This window comes from Montipora capricornis, chromosome 3 (assembly GCF_036669925.1).
Source record: "Montipora capricornis isolate CH-2021 chromosome 3, ASM3666992v2, whole genome shotgun sequence".
NCBI classification, from domain to species: Eukaryota; Metazoa; Cnidaria; class Anthozoa; order Scleractinia; family Acroporidae; genus Montipora; species Montipora capricornis.
In genome coordinates, this window is record NC_090885.1 from 38,971,793 (window position 1) to 38,979,392 (window position 7,600).

Below are 7,600 nucleotides of genomic sequence, written 5' to 3' on the forward strand. Positions count from 1 at the left end.
CTTTCATGAAAATAGAGCGGGGCCCGGTTGTTCAAAAGCCGATTAACGCTACTGGCCCCAGATTAAAAAATTACTAAGGAGTTTATTTCGCTATTCCCAAATGCTGTTCAACTCTGATATTCGATAAAACTTAACATTAGAGGAAGTCAATCTTGAAGAACAAAAATAAGCAAAAGGAGCTTTTACCAAAAAGTTGAAAAAATGAAACCAAAGTCTACGCTAACCCTCGATTAAGTTAATCGGCTTTCGAACAACCGGGCCTAGAATTACATTGTCTTCCCAATTCACTTGAATAGTGCGGACCTACGAGATGTAGCCTCGATCCTACATAACATCTCGTTATGATGACCCATCAATCGAAATCAGGGCATTTTCCCCTTGGCTTTTTCTCCAAAACAAAGTCGGTGACCCCCCATTTTTTTTTTCATGTTTGGAATAAGCAATTTATGACCTAACTTCCGGCGAGAAATAAAAGAAATTTCAATGTGGGAAGATTTTTGCACGAACGTCCTTAAGGAGCATTCTCAGTACGTAGTTGCAGGGCATTTTTGAAAGCTGAGGGATTGGTTCAGTAACACATTGTACGGACAACGTACGGGTTCATCAATTCACCCTTACGGGACCAATCAGGGTCGACTGCTTGCTCAGCGACCACGCTTACTTCAGGTACATTAAGACCTTTAAGGGCAGGTACAAAACAAAGGTCACAGGTCATTGTTTTACCAATATAGAAACAACCCTAACCGTTTACTAATGCTAACATTTGGCCTAAGGTTAGCTTTAATGAATGTTTAGGTTGCGCCGGTGGCTCAGTTCGTTGAGCACCGGGCTGCCCTCCAACACTTGGGATCTTAAAAAGATTGTGCTGCCTTTGTAATTACATCCGCAGATGGTTAGACCCCGTAGGCCCCATCTCACAACCTTTCCTGTTAACACAACTGTGGGACGTTAAACTGTTCCTAAAGAGCATGGGGGAGACTCTCGGTGTTGTGGTCTCTTCCCTTTTCGTACACATGCGTGGGTTGGGTGGGTGCGTGGTTGAGATCAAATATAAATTGATAGCGGCTTCCAGAGGCGCCTTTACAGGCTGACGTCCGATCTCACCCGAGAGAAAGAATCATTGTAAACCGCAATGATACTTTGGGATTTGTGCGGTATATAAATCCTAAACCATAAACCATAAACCATTGGTAAAACAATGACCTGTGATCTGTGTTTTGTACCTGCCGGATTTTTAGATTGAAGATCAAATTAAGAACTTATGCAACTTTTCTTCAGTCTGTCCATTGTGTAATTCATTGTGTAAACTCTGAAGGCTGCAGTTGCAACCGAAAATTCAGTTAAGACTATTTTTTATCTATATATAACTAAATTTTAAAAATCAGATCAGATACAACGTTTTTTGACACATCACATTACTAATGCGTATTGTTAGGTTTAATGTGATCTTAATATCGTTTCTAGAAAGTTTAGTGCCATTTGCGCCATTACACTGCACGCCTCAATTGACATTGTTGTATGCGTGTAGTGTTCAGTGTAAAATTTACATGTAACTGTAATTTTTGAAAGTAAACTTGAACTTGAACTTGGCTATGAGCAGACCCTCTTGGCTGCGCGAAATCTGTATTCGAGAAGAAAAGAGCGAATTCAAATATCGCTCGGCCATTTTTTCTCGTGCTGGTCGCATCCTCCTTCTCGATTAACTAAGCGGCGATAGAGGGACTGCTCCTAGTTCAAGAACCACATGAGATATCAGGGCGTAGCCGGGGGGGGGGGGGAGTCCTGGAGTGCCCGTGATCCCCCTTTGTGACAGTCAACAACATAATAAAGACCAGTTCTGTCACCTGGAACTTACTTCATCTATGCAGCTATTTTGTAGGCTTGTACCTCCCTCCGCACTCACGGCTCATCCGAAAAATTGTCACTTTAACTAAAAAGAGCGTGGATGTCAACATGACAAACCGGTAAGTACGCTGGGTGTGAGAGAGTTTGACCTCCCCTTTGAACAATCCTAGCTACGCCCCTGGATGTTACGTAAAGTAAAGGAAATAATGCAGTGTTAAACCGCGCACGAGGTTATTTGGAGAGGCGGGAAAATTATCAACCACAAAGAAACAAAGATAACGCTCAGTCACTTCCCCCTTTGAAGTTAACTACAGACTTCAAGTACTGAAATTTAGATCGTCCCATAGCTTTGTGAAAATTTTATTCGGTTTTTGTTCTAGATCCCGTAAAATTTGACAATGATTTTCGCAGTTTGAGTGGAAAGATTATAAACGTCTGAAATCAGTTGACCATGTTTACATACAGCCACTGGTACCATGAGAAGTTTTGACATTTGACTTTTGCCCAATATATTCCTCGTACTTTCTTAAGTAGTTGTTTATTAGCATCATGGTTCACTGAAGCCATTTGCTTGAACTACTTCATGTTGACGTAAAGACTTAAAGTAACTTGCACTGTTTATTGATCTGCTTTCTTCCTATCCCGAGAACCGATTAAACTAAATCATTTAGAAGATTCTTCTGATTTTCTGTTCGCTGCATCACTGGCCTTTAAGATCACGTTTAGATATTTAGGTGAATTTTTACTTAAAACGGGAAAATAGGCTTTTAACAATACTTTTAATTCAAAACAAGACAAAACAAATTATCAAACCGGATGACTATAATTATGGGAAATTTTGCGAACATATCTGCTGCAACACCAGTATGAAATTCATATCATTACAAACTGGAAGGGATTAACCACAAAAAGCGAATTCGAAGGGAATCATGATCTGACTAAACTTACTGCATCAGAATTAACAAAACCAAACTGAGATCGTTTTATTGTTGCTAAAAATAACAGGTTACCTTTTGCGCAACCCCTCACTTATCGTTCTTAGGTTTTTGTCTTAAACTAAAAGAGAACTTACCTTTTTTGTCGATATTCTTGTTCCCTTGAACGTGATTTGGGTAATTTTCCTACAGCAGGTACATGACGGAATTTCAGGACACTTGCCGTTGAAAAAGTTGGAAAATTTCGTTGTCAGTTAAAAGTCTCGTATTTTTCCCCTTCTTTGAGAAATGTATCAAGTAGATGCAAATCTGCGTGAATCACAAATGTAGAGCTCTAATTCATTCGCTACCGCGAGAGCTTGAAGATTTTTTACGGATGAAAAAATTGGCAAGAAAAACCTGTTGAAGATATAAATAAACAGCCCCCGGTTCCACTTGAAGTGTTTCGTTTTTCGTGGATTATGAATATTTTATTATAAACACTTAATGTGTGGATTAGCTAGGTTGCGAATGGAAGTTGTCTTGAAGGCTGCACTTAGTCGACCCCGGCTAACTTGTGCGTTCCCATTGCCAAAATGCCTTATGAAGTGGAATGTCTGGGAGAAAAGAAGTCAAAAAGCCACAAATGAGTGGGCAAGTCACAGCTACATCAAATACAGAGCAAGAAAATGGTCAATAATTTGAAAAAGTGGATGAGCCAGACATTGAAGGAGAGCGGTGTCTTGCAAACTGCAGAGCGGACTGCAGACTACGGTAACCGTAAATCACAGTTATTGAAAGCTAACCGTTCTAAAATGGGTGCTTAGACTTCAATACTGTTTATCAGCACTATTTGAAATGAGTGCTTAGACTTAAATACTAATTATTAGCGCTATTTGTAGACAGTCTGCGGTCTGCAGTTATCATGCACCCAAAGGGTAAGAGGAAAAAAACAGAAGTACGGACTTCCGAATTGTGTGGCGCTGAAAATTAATAAATATTAATTAAATGGAAAAGGAAACGCCCCTTCATCCAAATCAACTTGCCCAAATTGTAGAACTTGAAGGGGACTGTGCCGGAATAATCACATAGTTTGGATTTATCATTCCAAACAGACTCAGCAAATTTAAGAAAAAAACAAATATCTTATTTTATCATTCAAAAGAAATAACACTTACAAGAGCCTACAAAATGGCTTCTGATCAATAGATTATGAAATCTTTTTTCCTTACTTTTCACAGTTTTATTTTGATCACTTGCTTTTGATTATTACGAATTCGACGTAAACAAAAGATAGAGCAAATAACTAAGCAAATTAAAAATCAACAATACATCATGTATGTTTCAGTTCTTTTATTACTTTAATTAAAGATATTTCAATATTGTTTCATAACACAAGCAAACACATATCATCCAACGATAAAATTCACAGGTGAGATCTCAGACGCCGAAATCGCTTTTGTTGACAAAGTGGTTTACCAAGGAGCGAGATTCGAAGCAGAATCGATCCATGACATCAAAACCCACTATAAACAGACTGAGACCTTCCAATACACCCACTGTACCTCTTGTCACCACCCACCCCCGCCCCCCTTCCCAGGTGTAAAAGGGTTGTAAAACGAGGTTTCATAAACGGTGAAGCTATCAGACTATTTCGTAAAAACACTTCGGAAAAACATTTCCAGGAGTCCATCTCAAATTTTAAAACGCGACTTGAAGCTCTCGGAAATCCTAAAATTCTAATAGATGGCACATTTTCTGAAGTAAAATTTTCCGGAAGGCAATCGGTATTAAGAAAACAAACAAAAAAGACTCACGAGTCAGAGAATAATACCATTTGTCACAACGTATCATCCAGCAGTAAAAAACCTTAAACAACTCTTGATGCAAGAATGGAGCTTAATATACGATCAGCCAATGCTGAAAAACATTTACAAAACGCCTCCTATCATATCATACAGAAGAGGAAAATCACTTAAAGACATACTCGTTAGAGCAAGACATATTACAGCGTCGCAACCGCAAAGACACGTAGGGAAGTCAAAGCAGGTCTGTCACGCTCTTTTCTCAATATTGTTGCCCCCTGCCCTCCTAATTAAGGAGATTCATCAATGAACAATGTGACAGTCCTTCTAAAAAGCTCTGAGATGCACAGTATGCCTAACCCCAACCCTAATGCTAACCATTTAAGATCAGTACCTAGACTTAACAACCATTGGCGTTTTTAAAATAATCATTAAAAATTTAAGCTATACTAAGATCATCCACTCACCTCCAGAACCAATTTACTTGCAAATGTACAGTTACTCTCTAATATATAACTGTTGGATTTTCATTTATCTGTACTTCTTGCAATTCCAAACAAGGTTGAAAACATTTTACCTAGGTTGATTTGAGATATACCTAGTTTAGATTTAAAGTAACCTTATTTCATAAATTTACCTGTAACCTGTGCGTCCAGCGTCCCTCCACCATGCGAATACGGGGACTCTAAGGGCGAACTTGGGGCCGGCGAACAACGGGTACGAGACGTCCCAGTCGAAGAATCGGCTCACTTGTAAGTATGGGGTGTTGCGTCAAAACACCCTTGACGAACTCCATCAACCTTTGGATCGACCCCTTACCACACGCGTCAGCAATCATATACATAAGAACTATACACTGAGTACGCGGTCGACTCGCAAAGACTACCAACTGGTCTTACCAACTGGTCTTCTCCAAACGCGTGTTGGACCCTGAAACGGCACAAACGTACCCGTGTGGCTACCGACGAATCAATGACGACGACGATTTGGAGGACCTACATGTGACCAATGCCAACCTTTTCGCTGGATTGTTGTCGGATGACGAGGACATGGACGTCTTGTAAATAATTCGGGAATGGTTGCCCTCATGGGGATATACCCTCGCCACTTGGAAATAATAGAGACAAGGTTGAGCACCAGGCAACCTCAAACGTTCCCACTTGTTACTGGCACACGGTCACCGATGGGACCGTGCCGACCTGGATACTAGTTAACTACAGATATATATCAAAATTGTCTAGTTTATCTGCTTGAAATATGTTTCAGTCATCTAAAGGTTTCAATCGATTTTAAGTCTATAACTGAAAAGCTGTTAGTTTTAATACTTTTATTCTTCCTACTTGAAAAGGTCACAGTCACTTTGAATTGTTGGGATCCTTTTTCTAAGGTAGGAAGGTTTTTTTTATCCGAAGACATGGTCAATAGAGATCAACTATTCGAAATTTTACGCGTTAAAAAAATCAAAACTTTCTTGGGATACGTTTCCTCTTCTGAAGCTTCGGATGAAAATTCTGAATGATGTAAAATCAATCGATCATTGTTTTGATGAACAGTTTTATTACCATAGCTTGTCATATTAACCAGAAAAAATTTCGAGTCCATTACAAAATTATTATTCGTGACAGATATTTCAGTCGGCTAAGAAAACATTAGATGCTATTTTGAAAGATCTCGCTCGATTCAGCAGCAAAATCAGGCTCGAAGAAATCGTTTTTCTCTGTGTCAGTGGCCAAAACATATGGAGAAATTTCTTACCCGACGAGGTCATTCAACTACTAGTCACCGCATATGGCAGTTTACCCCAAGAAAACGATAATAATAGTCGTAAAATGCCGCGCTGCCAACCAATTTATCGAGGGTCAACAGGTAGGCCAGTTCTAGATATTCCAAGGGAAACTTTAAAGTTGTAATTGAGCTATGTTTTCCCTCAAAAAGATTGCTGATATGTTTGGGACTTCAAGGAAAACAATGAGGCAGGCGAATTAATCCTACAACTTACTGAGGAAGTGCCAAAGTATGATGATTTATCAGATGAGGCTCTGGACGAGGCCGTGGTCTGCTGTATTACATAACTTTCCTAACTGTGGTATAAGAAGAATGAAGGGGTTTTACTTGGACAAGGCATTAGAGTACAATGGAATCGTGTGAGGTCTTCTCTGTGGAGAACTGATCCCAGTGGCATTCTACTACGGACCTCTCTACTGGACATCGTAATCCGGCGGCACTACAGTGTACCTGGACCCAGATCATTGTGGCATTGGATGCAATTACAAGTTGATAAGATGGGGATTTGTCATCCATGGTTGTTTGGATGGATATTCAAGACGATTTATGTTTTTGAATTGCAGCACTAACAACAAGGCAGCCACTGTATGACGGATATTCTTAAATGCAATTGCAAAACTTTGTAATTCCTTCCAGGATAAGAGGTGATTCAAGGCACTGAGAATATTGAAGTTGGCCAGGGTAGGCCATGATGTCCGCATCCCAACAGAGGGGCCTGGGAAGAGGCAGCTTCATCGCAGGGGAAAAAGTTGCGCATAAACCAGAGAATATTGAGAGGTTCTGGAGAAACTACTTCCAACGTAGCAAGGGTTACTATCAAAGCCCAGTAAAATTAATGCTTCGATTAAAAATAAGGCAGGGTGAGTTGAGACTGATATGTAAACATTATGTAAACAGAAGCAAACACTTGCAGACACAAGGGTGCTCGCTCCTTCTGGCACTCAGGAAATATACGTTCACTGCCAAAGTCCATGCATCCCAAGTTACCCACCTGCCACTATTGGAAGTATTGACCTAAAGTTAACACTAAGCAGTGGTTGGGAATTACAGTTGCTTGTTCTAACTAGTAATCAGCAGTGCATAAACGACTTTGTCATTAACATAAAAACAACAACTACCCACAATGATAGTAGACACTACAACTATTATTGTTTTCCTTTTGATACAAGGGTTATAATTTAAAAACCTGAACTTACACCTCGGTAAAACTATTACCTCTTATAAACAGACCTTAACAAGAGTTGGAAGTCT

General features: G+C 39.7%; 1 protein-coding gene across 3 annotated transcripts in view; it reads right to left on the reverse strand.

The window, feature by feature from the left end:
• The window catches only part of LOC138043087 (vesicular glutamate transporter 2.1-like), an 88,449-nt gene that overhangs the window by 14,673 nt on the left and 66,176 nt on the right, over positions 1-7,600 (reverse strand). The window contains exon 1 of one of the 3 annotated variants that reach the window (XM_068889206.1): positions 2,918-3,199. The exons of 1 other annotated variant lie outside the window; for it this stretch is intronic. The gene's annotated coding sequence lies outside the window, so the exon portion shown is untranslated. Of the gene's footprint in view, positions 1-1,855; positions 1,933-2,917; positions 3,200-7,600 lie in introns of those variants that run through there. One more of the 3 variants, XM_068889207.1, reaches the window with a different exon arrangement.